This window comes from Pelophylax lessonae (assembly GCF_965119305.1).
Source record: "Pelophylax lessonae genome assembly, chromosome: 3".
NCBI classification, from domain to species: Eukaryota; Metazoa; Chordata; class Amphibia; order Anura; family Ranidae; genus Pelophylax; species Pelophylax lessonae.
In genome coordinates this window covers 266,215,087-266,237,035 of record NC_138770.1, presented here as the reverse complement: position 1 = coordinate 266,237,035, position 21,949 = coordinate 266,215,087, and positions in this window count along the sequence as shown.

The window sequence follows — 21,949 nt, the reverse complement described above, 5'->3', positions numbered from 1 at the left end:
AAATCTAAACAAAGTATAGGTCCAATTCTCACTGGAATATATTCCTTCAATTCTTCAGTGACAACCATAAAATGTAATTCTTTTCACTAAATGGGGGATCTTCTGTGAATGGAGGAGGTACAAAGGTGTAGCCAGGTGCTGGCACAAGGGCCCTTTTAAGGAAAATAAGGCAAATATGAACTTCACAGAGCTATTATTGTGGGACAACAAATCCCGGCATTCCCGCTCACCGTGTCCCTGTTGACTCTTTTTGCCCTCCCCTGATTGGTCGATATCACACTAAGAGGTGGAAATACTTTTAATAAAATGACTATGAGAAGTGTAGTTTCACTATACTATGTACAGGTGGCACTGCATTACAGCGGCAAGGAAACTAAAGTTCTCAGGGAGCAATGTAGCCTGAGAGGAGAAGAGGAGGGGGGCTCGGTGAACTGTGTTAATCTAATCTGGTGGCGTCCATTCCATTGAGTGGGGGTTTGTTAGAATGGTAAAGGCCACTTGCCTGACGAAGGGGCCCTAAGTGGCTCCAAAACGTTTCGATATATTTATCATGAGACCACATAATAAAGCTTTGGACCCTTTTGAGGAATCCTTGGTGTGCTGATGACATTTCTTCACTTCATTCAGAATGGAAAAGACAGTAGACCAACTAACCGGAGAAAGAAACCAGTTTCAGAGTGCTTATCAAACTAGTGCCTCCTTCAGGAGTCTGCTACAGATGAATATCACAATTTCCCTCCTCCACAGAATTCCTTCCTCCAGGTGAAAATAATACAAGGCTTTTTATGAATGGAGGGGGAGCAAAGTGAGTGACCTCCTGTACAGGCTGAATAAATGCAAAAGCTATAACAATTGCTGCATCTCGGTTCTCACCTCCACTCCAAATGTAGTTTTAACATGGAATCATGCTAAGGCCCAATGTGGAGGACAGCCCAATTACATTTTTTGCTTAATAGTACTTAATAGTACAAAGCTGTTAACCATTGCAGCACTGGATTTTTTTTCAGCTAAATTTTAGCTTTAACCACTTGCCGACTGCCGCCATTATATTTACTGCGGCAGTCAGCCCCTCACAGGCAAAGCGACGTAGGGCTACGTCACTCGCCTGTGAGCCTCTAGGGGGCGTGCCAGCGGACCCGATGTCACTCGCGATCATCCGTTGCAGAGGGAGAAAGGCAGGCGGCTGTTGTAAACAAAGCCGCCTGTCATTCTCCCCTGTGTAAGAACAGAGATCATATGGTCCTGCTATGTAGGATCGTATGTCTCTGTTGTTATACCACTAGCCACATCCCTTCACAGTTAGAAACACGCCCCTAGGGACACACTTAACCCCTGCATCACCAATAAATTAAACCCCTTCCCTGCCAGTGTAATTTTACAGTAACAGTGCATATGTATAGCACTGATTACTGTAGTAATGTCACTGGTAACCTCAAAAGTGTCAAAAATGTCAGTCAAGGGTCCAATCTGTCTGCCGCAATGTCGCAGTCCCGCAAATAAAATCGCAGATCGCCGCCATTACTCGTTAAAAAACAAACAACAAAAATGACAAAAATCTTTCCCTTAGTTAGTAAATGCAATAACCTTTGCGCAAACCAATCAAAATACGCTTTTTGCGATTTTTTTTTTTTTTTTTTTTTTTTACCAAACATATGTAGCAGAAAACAAATTGGCCTAAAATGTTAAAAAAGTTTGATTTTCACATTTTTTTATATGAAATTCCCCAACAAAAATGTTTTTTTGGGAATTTCATATAAACAAATTTGAAAAATGTTGTTATTTTTGCAAAATTGTCGTTCTTTTTTTGTTTATAGCACATGATCAAAAATTGCACAGGTGATCAAATACCACCAAAAGAAAGCCCTGTTTGTGGAAAAAAAAAGGACGTCAAATTAGTTTAGGTACAGCGTTGCATGACCACGCAATTGTCCGTTAAAGTCACGCAGTGCCGGGGGGGCGTGGCGACCGCCGAAGCAAATGGCCGCTTGATCTGAGAGTTCCTGCGAGATCCCGGCTCTACACCTCTCTACGGCCCATCACGGCGCCCTCTGACCGGCATCCTACTCCGGACCGGACGCCTTACCTTCACGCCCACACCATGTCCCAGCGGCGGAGACGTAACGATACCGCTTCGCTGAAAAAAATGCAGGAATTCTTTCCAGCGGTGCCCGCCGGGCTCCGTCAAAATGGCGGCGGGGACACATCGCATGGATCGGCACGGCATCCTCTTGCGGCCAGTACACCGGACCTTCGGGGGGAAGGGACGCACGCTCTCTCACCGCTGTGCGCTCTGCAATCAGGCCCTGGAACTCCCGCTTACAGCTCCGGAGCATCCTCACCTCCTACTCCCTCATCACAGAGCCCTGTCAAGTCCCGACCAAGGATGGATCCCAGGCTCCTGACACAGGCTGCATCTATGGAGGTTAGTTCAGACCAGCACACACCGATCTCTAACACTCCATGTCAGGACGTTTTCTCCTCATTCCAAACTACTGGGCAACCAGTGTCGGACACTACCATTAAGAGTATGCTCAACACATTGCATGCGTCCCTCCAAGCTAACATTGTCACAGCCATGGCACGCTGTCAGGGGGAAATAGCAGATTTGGGAGGACGAGTCAACACAGTTGAGAACAAACTGAGCGAATTCACCACATCTTGTAATGTGATGGTTGACTCACATGCTCTGTACCAGGAAGACATGCACCGTGTGCAAACTAAACTGGCGGACCTAGAAGATAGGTCCCGTCGTAACAACCTGAAACTAAGGGGCGTCCCCGAATCCGTGACCCCAAATCAACTGCCGCACTATGCCCGCAAACTATTTAAGAAAGCCGTCCCAGACTTATCTACGGCCGACCTCACTATTGACAGAATCCACCGCATCCCCAAGCCATCCTTCCTCCCGCAAGAAATTCCACGCGATGTGTTACTGCGTATACACTTCTTCCAAGCAAAGGAAAGAATTATTGAGGCTTTTCGCCGCAAAGATAACCTTTCCGGACCAAGCCGCCTCCATACAAGTGCTACCAGACTACTCGCAACATACCCTTCAACTGCGGAGAAACCTGAACCCCATTACTAAAGCTTTGCGGAACCACCGCATCATCTACAAGTGTAAATACCCTGCGAAGCTCTGTATCACGCACCAAGGCTCCACTTCCTATGCCACTACCCTGGATGAAGGCCTTCATCTGCTCCGCCAATGGGGGATGGTGCCGGACACACCACCGAATCCTATGCCCAACAGACATCCATCACCTCAACATGTACAGCCGGATTGGCAGGTCGTTGCCAGAAGGTCCAACCATCACAGCTCGCACTCATAGAGGACGCTCCCGGATCCCGGGCCCTCTCAGGTAACAGAGTACTTGTTACCGTACTCTGACCCCACAGGCTTTGCAGCCTCAGTTGCTCTTTGGTCCCTTGGGACTCTTTTTTAGTGTTCTTGTTATTGTTTTACCATATTGCTGGTGCTTTTGTTTTGTTCCTGTCTTCTGAAACACCTTTTGCAGTGTCATCTCCTTGACTCTACCAGCCATCCCTGCAACTCTCTCGGATCCCCTTTGGTCTCGCTTCTGCAGCTGGTGGCCTACATCTTCGCAAGACTTTTCCTCTCATCTCCTTTGAACTGAAAGACTGAGTAAGTGCACGTTTTTTTTTCGCACTCAGGTTCCTCATGTTCACCGGCCCTCGCACATTGATTTTTATCACCGTCTCGCTTGCACGCCTCCGGTGTTACACGTCTGCCTCACACCTAATTACCATGCCTTTACACTGCCTATCTCTGAATGTCAAGGGGCTTAACCACCCCGCCAAAAGATTATCCTTATGGAATGAAGCTCTACGCTCTAAAGCTGACGTGGTCGCTGCCCAGGAAACGCATTTTCATAGTGACAAGACTCCTGTCTGCCGCCATGCAAAATACCCTCACGTTTTCTTGTCATCGACTACGGCTAAAAAGCGGGGCGTCATGCTTGCTGTTGCTGACTCTGTCTCCTTCACGGCCTCTAAGGTGGTGACGGACACAGAGGGGAGATACATTATTTTAGTGTGCCTACTGGACAACTGTCTTTATACCATTGTTAATGTATATACCCCTAACTCTCGTCAATTACGTTTCTTGAAAAAACTCTGGGTCCAAATTAACAAAGTGAAACAAGGTAAATTGATTGTATGCGGGGACTTCAACCTGGTGGTGGACCACACCGTGGACTCTTCCTCCAAAAAGCCCTCCCGGGCTCCTTCTCTGGCATCGTTGATAAAATCTGAGGAGGTCCACGATGTGTGGCGCTACCACCACGTCGACTAGCGAGACTACACCTACTTCTCCCCGAGGCATGGTACATATTCCAGGATTGACCTGTTTTTAGTGGACACCCCTACGCTCCAAGCTGTTACAGATACAGAAATCTCCCCCATAACGTGGTCCGATCATGCGGCCATTCTCCTCACGCTTGACGCAGGCAATTGCAATCCCTCCACATTTCTGTGGAGATGTAACAACTCCCTCCTGACTGATCCAGAATTCGCCCCCCTGCTCCAGTCCCACTTGAGAGAAGTGTCCCCTACCACAGTGTGGCTAACACACAAAGCCTTTGTCCGGGGCCTCTTGATTCAGCTCGGATCTAAGCTAAAGAAACGATTCAACTCCAGCCTTACCGAACTACTGAATGGTATACGGTCTCTGGACACTCAACACAAAGCGTCACCATCGCCTACCACGTTATCCAAACTCACGACTCTGAGACTCGACTTACGCAGGCTCCTGTGGGAGAAACACGACAAATTGCTAGCACGTCTTCGACTGAATTATTACACGTCTCACAACAAGGCCGGCAAATTTCTGGCCTCCAGACTGAAGGCTCGTAGGGTTAAAACTAAAATAGACTCCCTGACCCACCCCTACTCGGGCGACTCTCTCCGCCATCCGCAAGCCATAGCCGACGTGTTTGCGGACTACTACGGCTCGCTGTATAACTTACAATCGGACTCATCTACACCGCAACCTACAGACATAGACATTCACAACTTCCTTCAACACCTCAAAATCCCTTCACTCACTGTGGAAGCGCAGGAATTCCTTAATGACCCCTTTTCTCCCCACGAATTGTCGAAAAAACTGTCAAATCGCTCCCTATACGTAAATCCCCTGGTCCAGATGGACTCACTAATGAATACTATCGATCCCTCCAAGAAATCCTATCCCCACATCTACTATCCATGTTCTCAGATGCGGCTGCCTCTGCGTCATTCAATCCCGAAATGCTACAAGCCCATGTGGTAACTCTTCCCAAACCAGGTAAACCTCCTAATACCCCTGCAAACTTCCGACCTATCTCAGTACTCAACACTGACGTTAAGATATACGCCAAATTAATAGCGAATCGTTTAGCCGCTGTCTTGCCTGATTTGATAGGACCAGATCAAATGGGATTTATTAAAGGTAGGCAAGCCCCAGATGCCACTAGGAGGGTGATCAATCTCATGCACCAGGCGGAGCGTGCTCGGATGCCTTCTTTCCATAGATGCAGAGAAGGCATTCGACCGTGTCCACTGGGGGTATAAGAAGGCAGTGCTCGCTAAATTTGGATTTTCAGGTCCTATTACTTCGGCCATACTAGCCCTCTACTCCTCCCCCTCGGCCAAAGTCCTATCTTCGGGTCTTCTCTCTAAAACGTTTCTTATAACCAATGGCACCCGCCAGGGATGCCCCCTCTCCCCCCTTATATTTAATTTAGTCATAGAACCCTTGGCCATCTCCATAAGAGATCACCCTTTAATCCACGGCTTCAAAATTGCCCATTCTCAACATACTATTACCCTGTTTGCTGACGATGTCATCCTCAGCCTCACGAATCCCGTAGTATCCCTCCCAGCGGCCCACCACCTTCTCCAGAGTTTTAGCAACGTCTCATACTATAAAGTGAATTTCACTAAATCCCTCATATTAAACATGGGGGTCCACGAAGCTACAGTTACTCATTTAAAATCCACTTTACCTTACACATGGACATCGGCCGACATTCCCTACCTGGGCCTGTGACTCACCTACCCTCTCTCTAACTTAGTCCCTACTAATCTTCGCCCCCTCATTTCCAATATCTCATCTGATGCGCAAAATATATCCCGTACTGAATTGTCGTGGTCAGGCAGGATTGCAGCCTTCAAAATGATATCTCTGCCGAAAATTTTATATGTGTTCCGTACTCTTCCGGTCCAAATCCCCCTATCCTACATCAAAACCTTGCAAAAAATCCTCCGAACCCTGGTCTGGCAGAAAAAGCGGGCTAGATGCAACTATCTCCACATGATTCGTCACAAATCGGTGGGGGGTCTGGGTCTCCCTGATTTACAGGACTACCTATTGGCAGCCCACCTTACCCCCATTAGACAATGGACCCCTCATTCCCCTGCCTCCCCATGGATACTGCTTGAATCCCTCCTCTCTAAATCTCCAAACATGCACCTTCTACTCCTGGCAGACATTTGGAAACCCCTATCCCTTCCTGCGTACCCCATCACCACCCTATCGACACTGAAAGCCTGGCGGACCTTAATAGCCAGCCGAGACTCCACTGCTCCCACTACCCTAGTGTCCTTCCCCCTGCAGACTCTTCAAATTCTCCTTCCCTATGCATCTCTATCTAATTTCACTGCGGCGGGGATTCGCACGGTGTCCCAACTGTACACCCACACAGACCTTAAAAGCTTCGGACAACTCCAGACTGAATTTCAATTGCCTGCGTCAACCAAATTTCAATACAACTCCATCTCCAGTTTCCTTCGCAAGCATCCCCCTCCCCAGATCCACCTTCCATCATCTGTATGGCATTATATGTTTTCCACCACCACTAAGATTAAAGGGATCTCCTTGTTTTACAATCATCTTCAAAATAAATTGTCCTTTTGTAAAACATCTCACATGATTAGATGGGAGGAGGATCTTCGGACAAACTTCTCTGATGCCCAATGGCAACTCGCAACCCAAAGTACTTATAAAGCCTCTAGATGTGTGACACATTGGGAACAGTCCCAGAAAGTTCTAACCAGATGGTACTTAACGCCATACCGACTATCCAAATTCTATGCTCAATCAGATCCCATGTGCTGGCGCGGCTGCGGCCAAATAGGTAATATATATCACATCTTCTGGTCCTGCAAAAGCATGTTGGGTTTCTGGAGAAGGGTGTCTGAGATCCTCTCGTCTGTTACGGGGATTCTTCATCCCGTTACCCCGGCCATGGCTCTCCTGTCTCTAGGCTTGGATATTATCCCTCGAGATATGCATATAGTATACACCCACATTCTAATAGCGGCCAGGTCCGCTATTGCGAAACACTGGAAACAATCAGATCCCCCATCCCACCTAGAAGTTGTCCGCTTAGTCAACAACCAATTCTTTATGGAAAAAGCGTACGCTTTCTCTTTGTCTCAGGGGGCCAGGTTCTCCCGAAACTGGTCACCCTGGACATCTAGCAGCTACTGCTCCCCAGCCTTGTAAAGGTATTAGAATGAACCCCACCATTTGTTTGCATCTTTCTTTGTTTGCACTTTCGTTCTTTCCCCAAATTGTGTATAACCATGTCTAACTAACTTGTACCTACACTTTACCCGTGTTAATTTTGAGGTAAAAGTGCCTTGTAGTTTTCTCTGAGATTTTATACGGTCCTCTTCTGACATGTTAATATGCATTGTTGTTGTTCCAGTCAATATTGGTTTACGTGTATTGATTGTATTATTTTCATTATGTAAATCTTCAATAAAAATTTATTGAAAAAAAAAAAAAAAAGTCACGCAGTGTCGAATCGCAAAATAGGCCCTGGTCAGGAAGGGGGTAAAATCTTCCAGGGCTTAAGTGGTTAAAGTAGTTGGTAAGTCAGAAGGTTTTTTATCTTAATGCATTGTATGAATTCTAGCCTTCTGTGTGAAGAAGCCTCCCCAGAACCCCCTAATACTTACCTGAGCCCCATCTCTATCCAGCGATGTCTACAAGTCCCATCGGCATTTGAGGACTCTCCCTACTGATTGGCTGGGACACAGCAGTGGTGCCATTGGCTCCTGCGGTTGTCAATCAAAGTCAGGTAGCCAATCAGAAGAGGGGGGGGGCAGGGCTGAACCGCAGCTCCATGTCTGAATGAACACAGGGAGCTGTGACTCGGCTCGGGTGCCCCCATAGCAAGTTTTGTTATTTAAAAAAAAAAAACAAGACTTTACAATCACTTTAACTTTAATTATAAACTACTACTTCACAGTTCCAGTTCAGGCTCTGATTTGTGTCTTTTTTTAACTGGAGTGATCACTTTTGTGAACTTTTGGTTATAATAACCAATCTGAGCAAGTCTGAATGATGCATAGTACATTAGTATTAACGTTCTCTTTTTTGTATGGTTCACACCTTGGCACAGAAAAAAGGAAATATAATAAAATATTTACAAAAATGTAAAGAGTGTACTTACTTTTGTGAGATACTGTATATTACAATTTGCTGCAGTGTAAAGTAGTGAGTGTACAGCTTATACAACAGTGTAAATTTGCTGTCCCCTCAAAATAACTCAACACATAGCCATTAATGTCTAGACCGTAGGCATCAATAGTGAGTACACCCCTAAGTGAAAATGTCCAGATTGGGCCCAATTAGCCACTTTCCCTCTCCGGTGTCATGTGACTCGTTAGTGTTACAAGATCTCAGATGTGAATGGGGAGCAGGTGTGTTAAATTTGATGTTATCGCTTTCACTCTCTCATACTGGTCACTGGAAGCTCAACATGGCACCTCATGACAAAGAACTCTCTGAGGATCTGAAAAAATAATTTTTTCTCTACATAAAGATGGCCTAGGCTATAGGAAGATTGCCAAGACCCTGAAACTGAGCTGCAGCACAGTAGCCAAGACCATACAGTGGTTTAAAAGGACAGGTTCCACTCAGAACAGGCCTCACCATGGTCGACCAAAGAAGCTGAGTGAACGTGCTCAAGCGTCATATCCAGAGGTTGTCTTTGGGAAATAGACGTATGAGTGCTGCCAGCATTGCTGCAAAGGTTGAGGGGGTGGGAGGTCAGCCTGTCAGTGCTCAGACCATACGCCGCACACTGCATCAAATTGGTCTGTATGGCTGTCTTCCCAGAAGGAAGCCTCTTCTAAAGATAATGCACAAGAAAGCCCGCTAACAGTTTGCTGAAGACAAGAAGACTAAGGACATGGATTTCTGGAACCATGTCCTGTGGTCTGATGAGATGATGAATGTCAACATGTACTGTGACATACTGAAGCAGAGCATGATCCCCTCCCTTCATGGACTGGGCCGCAGGGCAGTATTCCAACATGATCAGGACCCTAAACACACCTCCAAGACGACCACTGCCTGTCTAAAGAAGCTGAGGATAAAGGTGATGGACGGCCAAGCATGTCTCCAGACCTAAACCCTATTGAACATCTGTGGGGTATCCTCAAATGGAAGGTCGATGAGCACAAGGTCTCTAACAGTCACCAGCTCCATGATGTCGTCATGGAGGAGTAGAAGAGACCTCCAGTGGCAACCTCTGAAGCTCTGGTGAACTCCATGCCCAAGAGGGTTAAGGCAGTGCTGGAAAAAAATGGTGGCCATTTTGTTGACATTTTGGACCCAATTTGGACATTTCACTTAGGGGTCTAACTCACTTTTGTTGCCAGTGGTTTAGACATTAATGGCTGTGTGTTGAGTTATTTTGAGGGTACAGCAAATTTACACTGTTATACAAGCTGTACTCTTACTACTTTGCATTGTAGCAAAGTATAATTTCTTCAGTGTTTTCACATGAAAAGATATAATGAAATATTTACAAAAATGTGAGGAGTGTACTCACTTTTGTGAGATCCTGTAAGTGTTGTTTAAAAAATACACTTTAAAATTTACTCAGGTCTCCCCACCTCGTGGGAATTGAGTTTACTGAAACTTGACCTAATATTTATTTTTTTTTTTTTAATATCTTTATTTACATGACCTATTCTAAAGTTTCACCTAAGAAGCAGCAAAGGCATAGACAAGATCTCTTACCTGTCTACAGGTGTTCAAATCATTGATCATTGATGGCTTGATAAACACACAACTGAAAAATAACTATTAGCATGCTGAAGATTGTGTATGGAAAAGTAAAAAAATGTTTTTGAGAGGCATGGTCATATTGTTCTTGGGATAGTCAAAGTGATTTTTCATCTGTTGTGCCACTGTTCTAGACGTATTCTGAATAGTTGCATTTGCTCCCATATTTGTTTTCTTCTTTGCCATATGTTCCGATGTTGGCTTTTGTAAATCTTCTGAAATATTAAATAAAAATGATTGGAAATGAATATTAGCGAGTATTAATGAATATGGTTAACACATTTTATACTCCAGTCTAATCAAGTCATTCAAACAAATATAGAAATATTACAATAAATAGGCAGATTTTGCAGGTGACTAGATACCTGATGTATCAGTGTATTCCTAATGTCAAAAGTACATTAAACAGCTAAACAGTGGTGGAAAAAAAGCCGCTCAGGTGTGTGTAATGAAAGCCTGGAAGTCGGGTGCTCGTCTAGATCCGTAATCCAAACAGCAGTGAGCAAAAGAGAAGATTGACAGCACTCCGAATAAAAGGCAATTAGGATGTTTATTGAACAAAAGTATCCAAAATAGCAGACATCATGGACCTACAGGCAGCAAGATGGTTAACACGTTTCACGAAAAAAGATTTGCTTAGTCATAACCTATGACTCATAGTTTATGACTAAGCTAATCTTTTCGTGAAACGCGTTAACCATCTTGCTGCCTGTATGTCCAGGATATCTGCTATTTTGGATACTTTTGTTCAATAAACATCCTAATTGCCTTTTATTCGGAGTTCCGTCAATCTTCTCTTGTGCTCACTGCTGTTTAAAAGTACAATAAAGCCATCCTATAAACAGAAATGCTGTATACTTACCTTTCTAGGGGCTTGTGCCTTTAACATGTAGTAGATCCCCAGCCACTGCAGTTATCCTCCAAGTGTAGTGAGCACCTACTTCCTCTACCATGTGCCCTGGTTCCTCATGCCAGGTCCTACATCACTAATACAAACCAGAGGAACCGCAGCATGTGGTGTGTAGAAAGTATTCGCCACACCATGAATCATCAGATACCACCAGTGGCCTGAGATCTACAATCTAGTAGAGTTTTAAGATACGGGGCACAGGAAAGGTAAATATACAGATCATATTTTGCAGGCTGGATTCACTTCAGTTTAGACACTATACTTACAGGGTCATATTAAAGTTAAAGAGAATGTATGGAATTATTTTTAATATGTTTTATTTAGTTTGTTTTGGACCATAACATGAATGTAAAAACAAAATTTCAATTTTTTAGTTAGGCATGTGACTATACCATATTTACATTCCCATTCCGTAGATGGAGATCTAGGGGTCCCTTTTATGTGTTTACTAGGCTAATCTTAACTGATATGCTGAAAAAAAGCATATTGCTTACAGATCTTAATAGATTAAGCTTAGATCTACAGATACAACAGAATGAGTCATGGGAGTGACCCATTCTCCTAACTTCATCTACTATATGCTGTATGTAGTCTCAATTAAAGAGGGGCAAGCTGAAAGCAAACAGACTCTCTCTTTTTGAAAACCTATAGTGATCTGTGTAGGTGATGTCATGAGTACATTCAATACATTTTGTAAAAATAGTTGTTGTAGGCACCCAATATTAAGCTATTGACTAGAATAAAGAGATAATGATTAAAACATCTATAGTGGCTCCCCAATAAAATCAGAAGTATGGCCAAAGCTTTTTGGCCATACTTCTCTTCTGGGTCACAGGAGCACACCTACTTTTGTTCACCTGTGACCCAGAGTCAGCTAAAAGCAGGCTATTGCCTGCTATCAACTGACATCACAGAGCCACTCCAGGCTTTGGAAGGATCCCGACCATATTGTTGGAATCCACCCAGCTGCCTGATTGACAGCTGACTTCAGCTCTTAGCCCATGACGGAGAGATCAAGACAGCTGTGTCCACCCACTCACCAACCTGATGCTCAAATGAGCAAAGTGAAGAGTGATGACTGCCAATCACTGCCATCCACTCTAAGATGATTGAAAACGGAGCGATCAGTGGTCATGTGGTCGCTTATTTCTCAGACTTGGAGCCCACAGGGGAGAGCTGCAGCATGGAAGTGAATATGTATGTTTGATTTTTATATACCTATACTTCTCCTTTAAAGCAAGCTATGGGTACCGTTAAAGGATACTTTCCATGCAGTGGGCATGCAATATACACGATATAACCAAAAGTATTGGGAGACCTGCCTTTTCACGCACATGAACTTTAATAGCATTTCAGTCTTAGTCTTAGTCCATAGGGTTCACCTAGAGTTCATAGAGTTGGCTCACCCTTTTCAGGTATAACAGCTTCAACTCTATTGGGAAAGCTGCCCACAAGGTTTAGGAGTGTGTCTATGGGAATGTTTGACCATTCTTCCAGAAGTGCATTTGTGAGGTCCAGCACTGATGTTGGATTAGAAGGCCTTGAGGCCAGTCAAGTTCCTCCACCCAAAACTTGCTCATCCATGTCTTTATTGATCTTGCTTTGTGCACTGGTGTGCAGTGATGTTGGAACAGTAAAAGGCCCTCCCCAAACTGTTCCCACAAAGTTGGCTTCTTTATTGACTGTGACTGGTTAAGAACCCTATTATCAATTGTGATTGGTTAAGAATGCATGGTACATGTTGCCCTTTAGGTATATGAGGAGTACCATAGGATGTAGTAAGGTCATCAATGTCCCCCTTAATGTGGGAAGCAAGGCTCCTCGGTTACCAGAAGAGTCAATTACAGTTAAATGCTTTATTTTCATATGTAATGCCTTTAATAAATGTATAGCATTTTCATTCTTTGTGTCTGAAACTATTCTTTTTAAAAGAGAAAATATTGTTTTTTCCATCATGCCAGAAAACGTGTTCAACCAATCACAAGTTTACCATCGATGCAATGCGTATTGCAATTGGTTGGATTGCTCTGGAATATATTATAGCGTACGTGTCAGTTTGAGGCAACACAAAGGCCTGAAATAGTAACAAGTAAAATAATTGCGCTGTCACAACAAATCCAACATTTTCCAGCCTTCACACTCATTTGGCAGCCAGGGAAACACTGGGATAAAACTGGAAAAAAAATGTAATACATCACTGAAGTCTACAAATGAATTGAATTTTAGCTAAACGCACTTGTATGTAAATCAAACACCTCAAACCCCTCCTACACTACGGTGACTGGTGCCTGCACTGCCCACTCCATCACCTACCCTGATGGTCTTTGGTTTCCTGCTGGACTTTCTTGTGTTGCCTAGTATGGGACACTCATGCATTTTCTCTGTTCTTGAACCATGCATCGCTCAGTGAGTAGCCAAACTCCAAACCTGTATGCAGATAAATGGAGGAGCAAAGTTAGTAGAAAACAAGAATCAACATTCAAAGAAGGTCATTTATTGCACAGGTTTTTTTGTTGGCACCAGAAACAATTGGAGTACTGGAAAAAAAAGAGGACAGGGAGCATACCCTTTTCTTTTAAGTACTTCTGCGCTATGACAGGTTCATTGCAGGAAATTATATCCCTAGCTTTCAACTCTTTTTGTAGAAAGTGAAAGGCTAAAGTGATTTTGGAAACTTAAAAATGTTTTAAGCCGAAACCATAAGTGTCCAACCTACAGCCCACAGGACACATGTGGCCCAAGACCGCTATGAATGTGGCCCAGGCCAAAATTTTAAACTTTTTTAAAAATTTTGTTTTTTTTGTTTTTTTTTTGGAAAAATGCATTTACACTTAACGAACACATGCTATCTAAGAAAAAATTAACAGTATATCCTAAATGAACTTTTGTAAGCTTTTATTTTCCCAAAGAAAAATATTCTACTTTTCACAATCATGATATATTCATGTCATCGGTTTTCGGCAGTACCTAGTGTATATTTGTGAGTAACTATTTTCAAGGAAGAAGTACACAAGGGGCAAACGTAGAACCAAAATACTCTGAGAATTCCTTGAGAATTGCTACTCCATGCATCAAACCTGATATTGATGTGTTCGTTTATCAAAAACCGTGGCAAACATCTTACTAGTTTTACACTGTCCTCTTTTACTTTTAAAATAAAAAAATTAAGTTTTATTATTCAGATAGGTACATTATCTACAGTATATCAGTGATTGTTAACTTGTGATCTACCCGACTTTTTCATCGCTATCCTTGTTGTTAGTGTATTTTATGTGCAGCCCAAGACAATTCCTCTTCTTCCAATGTGGCCCAGGAAAGTCAAAAGGTTAGACACCCTTGACCTAAAAAGTTGATTAATCAACTGTGAATGTAAGAGAAGACTGGCTTCAGTTTAAAATAGCTGAATACATGTTATATTTCTATCTATTCTGAATATTTTACCTGCATTACTTAAAATAATAATAATGTCAATTTGGATGTTAACTGCTTCCGGTCCGCGCTATAGCCTATATACGGCTGCAGCGCGGACTCACATTTTCGGGAGGCCGTTTTTAAACGGCCTCCCAGAAACAGTCTCCCCGCGCGCTCCCGAGAGCGTGCATCGGGGAAAATCTGTGTCGGCCGTGTCCCTTGGACACAGCCGATCACAGATCGTGGTGAATGGCCAATCACAGCAGCCATTCACCACGTGATCAGACCGTCCAATGAGAGATGATCTCATATGTAAACATATGAGATCATCTCTCATCGCCAGCGCTCCTTCCTCACACGGAAACTGCAGTGTGAGGAAGGAGGGAGAGCTGCCCAGCGCCGGGTACACAGATGAGCACTGACTGGCAGCACTATGGGCACTGAGTGTGGGCACTGAGGGTGCTGCCCATCAGTGCTCATCAGTCCCGCCCGTCAGTGTCCATCAGTGCCACCCGTCAGTGTCCATCAGTGGCATCCGCCAGTGCCCATCAGTGCCGCCTATCAGTGCCCATCAGTGCCGCCCGTCAGTGCCGCCTCTCAGTGCCCAGCAGTGCCACCTCGCAGTGCCACCTCTCAGTGCCCAGCAGTGCCACCTCTCAGTGCCCAGCAGTGCCACCTATCAGTGCTCATCAGTGCCGCCTATCAGTGTTCATCAGTGCTTATCAGTGCCGCTTATCAGTGCCGCCTATCAGTGCCGCCTATCAGTGCTCATCAGTGCGGCATATTAGTACCTCCTCATCAGTGCCCATAAGTGCCACCTCATCAGTGCCCATAAGTGCCACCTCATCAGTGCCTATCAGTGCAGCCTATCAGTGCCCATCAGTGCCGCCTCATCAGCGCACATCAGTGAAGGAGAAAAATTTATTTATTTTCAAAATATACTCGCAGAAAATAAGAAAAACTTTTTTTTTTTCAAAATTTTCTGTCTTTTTTCTTTTTTTTTGTAAAAACTAAAAAACCAGAGATGATTAAATTCCACCAAAAGAAAGCTCTATTTGTGTGAAAAAAATGCTAACAATTTCATATGGGTACAGTGTATCATGACCGCGCAATTGTCAGTCAAAGTGTGAGAGCGCTGAAAGCTAAAAATTGGTCTGGATGGGAAGGGGGTTTAAGTGCACAGAAGGCAAGTGGTTAAGATCCAGTATCTTGAGGCTAAGGTGTCATAAGGAAATATAAAAAAATCTGCAATCAACAATCTGCATAATCAAGTGGGTAGTCATAGCAAGCCAACTACAATACACGTTTTATCTTTCAGCATAAGGTAAGCCTTGACAGGTGTCCTCCAGAACTGTTTGGTGAGAAGGAAGTTTTCATAAAATACAGGTATGCAGAACAATGACAGTATTAGATGTTGTTTAAATGCCCGAGTGTCTGTTTTGTGTCACAGCATTGCACAAAGTATTGAAAACCCTCAGTGCATTATAATTATGTGAAATCAAACTCTAGGCTAAATGTTCACAGGCAACACGTATTTATGGGTGACGTATTCAGTAAACATAGAATAGAACCATATTATTTTATGCCTGCCCAGCTCCTCCCCCTCCTTGTGCACTGCCATCTTTTAATGTCTCATGCATGCACAGATGTGCAGAAGGTATGTGCCTGGTCTTTGGGACCTGGCAGAGACCTGCGGTATATCACTTACAGGTAGGGGTTTCCCACTCATATTCACACAATACTACTATTTGGGGCACCTTGATACCTGCAGCATATGCATTCATGTGCGCGAAACCCCGCATGCATGCTCAGCTATGCCGTAGGTCTCCATTTGACTTAATCTACTGAAATAATTACATTCTATTCAGAGGTACTTGAAAACATTCCTGGCTGCCTAGAAAAGCAACAAGTGTACCTACTGTAGGTCAGGCTGCCCTAGACCCCCTGAATTATGATGGCCCTTTAAAAAGCTCTGCTTCTTATATTCATTGAATAATTTAGCAAATTCCAATGCTAGACTATGGTATTAGAGGAGACATGCTTTGTATTCTATAAAACATGAAAGGAGAAAAGTGAGAGGCAGCTTCAGATTTGTCAAACTATAGGGAGTCCTCTGACTCCTTTCAATATGCCTTTCACACACTTCCTCCTATTCATCCGCTATGTGCAGAAAAAGAAAACAATATCAGAAAGAAATGATCAGTGTTTATTGATGTTATCTTTTAAAAAATGATATTGATGTCATCACACTGCGTCATAATGAAACCCTCTGAGGGTTGATTTACAGTACTAAAGGCAAATAGAATGTTCACTTTGCAAGGGAATTTTTCCTTAGCTTTGAGAATGAGGTAAAGCTCTATTGTCTTCCATTATCCAATCATGTTTAAATAACTGTTTTTTTGTTTTCCTTGCACATGATTGGTTATTCTTTGCAGAGTAAACTTTCACCACATTCACTAAGCCCCTTGCAAAGTGCAACAGCCTATTTGCCATCTAGTACCGCTGTTATACAAAACTGAGGCATGCTGGAAGTGGAAGGGGTTATACCTAGATGGTCAAATTTTTTTGCTTGCAGGTGTTCTGTTGACAGAAGTATAACCCATTTATTCATAAATCCTGCATCCCTCAATGAACGAGAAAGAATTTATTTTTTTGTGCTTTTGGTTCATTACATTGCTGGAAAGATAAGCAGATATATTCTGTGCTGGAAATGTCTGGAAATTATTTTAGCAGCCACCATATCGTGGTATGGGTAAACTACAACGTATTACATTTTTGTTCTTGGGTTTAGATATTCTTCAACACAGCAAGTGTAGTGGGTGGTGTTTTTGTTTGTCGAACAACCATAACAGCTGCAGTAGAATAATAAAGCAGCCACATTACATGGCCATGATCAGTGCTATTTATCTTTTAAAAGATGGGCAGAAATCCTGATGGCAGACTACTGCAGTTGGTTTTGGAGGATGCACAGTGGTCTCCTGCCAAAATTATACCAGGTTGCAGACTACAAGTACCTACCGTATTTCCTTTCTTCCAAGCATTGGATATCATGGCAATGAGCCTGTGGAAGAGGTTCTAATACAGGTTCTAATACAGGCGGTGGTAGTATCAAAGTGGATATTGAAGGGTAGGGAACTCTGCGCTTATGGAGTATTGGATGTGATAGGTAATCTAGACTGCTGCCTCCCTATATTATAGTCCAAAGACTATATAATATGATGAAAAAGGGGGAGTAGGGGATGGCGCTGTCTATTAGCTAGGAAAGGTATTAAAATGCCAAGTGTGAGATGACTAACTACATGTGATAAAAAATATAAATAAATAGGTAAAACCGATATGTAAATTCTGGTAGGATAAACTGTGCATCAAAGTGACATGTGCATATAATTCACCGTAAAGGTGACGTGTGCTATGTAGGTAAAATTGATGATGTTGGAATTAATATTAGTATATATGCACTATGCGAATAATATGAAAAGTGATATAATCAATAAATAATCACAAACAAATATAAGTGCAACAGTGCGTAAAGTGATCCAGGTGACAGCCGCCAATGTAAAGTGACATATGCTAATCCAAACACCCCACCTGCATTTGTTTGGATCATCAAAAGTAGTATTTATTTTAGCATATGTCACTTTACATTGGCGGCTGTCACCTGGATCACTTTACGCACTGTTGCACTTATATTTGTTTGTGATTATTTATTGATTATATCACTTTTCATATTATTCACATAGTGCATATATACTAATATTTATTCCAACATCATCAATTTTACCTACATAGCACACGTCACCTTTATGGTGAATTATATGCACATGTCACTTTGATGCACAGTTTATCCTACCAGAATTTACATATCGGTTTTACCTATTTATTTATATTTTTTATCACATGTAGTTAGTCATCTCACACTTGGCATTTTAATACCTTTCCTAGCTAATAGACAGCGCCATCCCCTACCCCCCCTTTTTCATCAAAGTGGATATTGCTGGGCGTGGCAAAGACCGGCATGTGAGGGGATGCATTTCTCACAGCTCCTACTGCTAATCCGCTCATCAATCCTCCCCAGCCTGCTACACAGCCTTGATCCAAGCTACATTACCGGACTATACCCCGGACACCACAGTGGACACCCCGCTGGCCATCTGAACCCGAGGGATGACGAGGAAAGGGCTGGGTGAGGTGCCGAGCGCCGACAGCCAAGATGGCACCGGTGCGGCCTTGCTAAAATGGACCCCGTGTGGCATTGAGAAGGGGAAGGAGGCCGGCATGAAAGTGCAGAAATATCAGAAGAGTCGGGGTAAGGAGCCTCCCCAGGACATGTTCTTTACCAAAAGACTGTCTGGGGCCCAGGGAACGGATCAGATGGATCCCTTAGGGGGATCCCAAGAGCTGCGGGGAGGGGACCCTGATCAGACTCCCATCCTGACACATGGCTCTGACATACAGCCCATGGATACACAATCCCCCTCTATCCCTGACAATGAGGGGCCAGAACAGGACCAGCCAACACTGGCTGATATATTGAAGGCTGTGAATAACTGTGCTGCATCCATTAATACCCTGAAGGATCATTTTGGGGGCCTAAGAGAGGATGTATGCTTGTTGCGCCAGGACTTGCAGAAGATCTGGGAAAGAACTACTGCTGTGGAGAGTTGGGTCAGTGATATTGAAGATCAGCTCCCTGATATTTCTAGGGACACTAAATATGCTTATCAGCTTGCACTGAAGGCCTATGATAGAGCAGAAGATATGGAAAACCGCCTCCGCAGAAACAATGTATGTATAGTTGGCCTACCTGAGAAGGTGGAGGAGAGAGATCCTACTGCATGGCTCACAGAGATGTTTGGTACTGGAGTTTTCTCGCCCATGTTTGCTGTGGAGAGGGCTCACAGGGTGCCACCTCACTCTCCTCCACCGGGGGGCCCCCCCAGATCCATGTTGGCGCGCATCCTCCACTACAGGGACCGCAAGGCGGTGTTACGCCAAGCGCAAGAAAAGGGTGCTGTTGAATTTAATGGAGCAAAGGTATCCTTTTACCCTGACTTCTAGGCAGAAGTCCAATGGCGGAGGGCAAAATCCTCTGATGTTAAGCGGCGGCTGAGGATCCTGTCATTACCTTACGCCATGTTGTATCCTGTGAAGCTCCGAGTTACTGCCCGGGGGCAAAGGCCAATTCTTTGAGTCATCTCGCGATGCTGCCACATGGTTGGACCGGATCAAACAAATCCTTTGGCAGATAGGAGAGGAAGTGAAGGGGGACTGATCGGTACTTGTGGCCTCTCAGGGTAAATTTCCCGCTCTGCTGCTATGTGCATTCATGGTCTGACTGGTTCATGCTTATGTCTTACTACATTTCTACACGTCTCTGGCTGGGGGACAATATATTGCAAGTGAAGATGTGAGCTACTAATGCTATATTGCCTACTGTTGGTGGTGCCTATACTATCCCTCGATGGCTTGTATGGGTTTGGCAAATACTACAACTTTCAGAGCTGCCTAGTTGGCTAGCTCCCCCGTGTTCACTGGGGTTGAATCTTGGTTTCTGCTTCCTGTTATGGTTTTAGCACTACAAACCTGTTGTTCCTGCAATACTGGAGTTGACATTGGCATAGTTACGCCTCATGATTCCATCTTGCCATTACCAGTGTGCTACTTCTCTCCCCATACGCATCATGATGCTCTCATCCTTCGGCTGGGCTCCTTGCATACTACCCATACTTTGGATCCTTGTGCTGCTGAACTGGCACAGGTTTTCCCACTACAAAAATTTACTATCTTACCTCCATGGCGCAAGTTCCGGTAATCTCATGGAATGTTAGGGACCTTCACTCCCCTCTGAAGCGGACTATGATATTTATGTGTATAAGACGGTTGCTCCCTGCCATTATCTGTCTTCAAGAAACTCACCTCACCCCTGATGTGTTGGGCTTCTTGAACTGCAGATGGGTGGGTAAGGCTTACCATTCAACCCATACTTCCTTTTCTAGGGGTGTCAGCATTCTGGTTCACAATGCCATGGATTTCCAGGAACTGGACAGTGAAATAGACAAGGAGAGTCGCTATATTTTTCTTTATTGTCGCATTGGCTGTTTGAAATGTATTTTGGCTTGTGTGTATCTCCCTCCTCCATTTTCTGTGGCGGTACTCTGGCTTCTGATCGCCTTTATGGATGTCCCACTGCTGGTGGTTGGGGATTTCAACTGTTGTGTGGATCCCTCTCTGGATAGACACCCAGTCCCTCGTTTCATACCTTCCAGGAGTACTCCCTTTAGCGGCGTTGGTATGTAAGGTGGGCTGGGTGGATGTCTGGAGAGTTAGGAATCCAGGGATTAAGCAATTTTCCTGTTTCTCTAAGATGTACGGTACCTTGTCTAGACTAGATATTGGAATGAGAACCCCGTCTTTGCTTCCCCATGTTGTCAAGGTCACTTATAGACCTCGTAGTGTATCGGATCACTCCCGTCTATTGGTGCACCTGCTGGTGGCCCCACGGGCTACTCTGAGCAGAGCCCCTTGGAAATGTTATGCTTTTTGGTTGAAGCTCTTCAACTCTCCATCCACTTTATCCACAAATATAAGTGACTTTTACTCATTCCAGGATCCTTTTCACTCTGGGGTCCTTTGGTGGGAGGCCTTCAAGGCGTATTTGCGTGGTATACTGATTGCCGAAATATCTAGAGTGAAGAAGTCCTCCACTGCTTTGGTTGCTGAAATGGAGACTAGGGTGCGGGATCTGGAACAGCGCTATATTTCTGACCCTTCTGACTCGTTCTTCTCCAAACAGGCATTCTTTGAGGAAGGGGAAAAAACTGACTGTCTTTTGGCAAGGATAGCTTCCTCTCACCAACGCTCCCCCATTATTGGGGCAATTAAGTCTCGGATGGGGTCCTTGGTGAGCACATCTGAGGAAATCATGGGAGAGTTGGCCGGCTTCTATGAAACCTTGTATTTACCTAAGACTGCATATTTCCCAGATGAGTTGGAACAGTAACTACTACACCTTACTTTCCCCACTTTGACTGACATACAGAGACATAGACTGGACGCACCACTCACTCTGGAGGAATTGCAGGAAGCGGTTTGCTCGTTCCATAATTGTAAGGCACTGGGGAAAGATGGTATACTGATAGAAGTATATAAACAACATGCTGAAGTGATACTCCTAAGGTTATTGCACGTTTTCAATGAGTCCCTGCCCTGGAGACAGGTGCTCTGCCTCCTTCTATGTATAGGGCAAATGCGGTTTTACTTCTAAACCGGGTAAGGATCCAGTTGATCCTGAGTCATAAAGACCAATTTCCTTATTACAGTGTGATGTTAAAATCTTAGCAAAGGTTCTGGCACTCAGACTGAATGGTGTGATCACGTCCTTAATACATTCTGATCAGGCAGGTTTCATGCCCCAAAAATCCACTGAAATCAATCTTTGGTGATTGTTCCTGAATATGCAATCCCCGACGGACAATCTGGGTTCCAGGGCACTGCTGTCCCTTGATGCCGCTAAGGCATTTGACAGCGTGGACTGGACCTACTTGTGG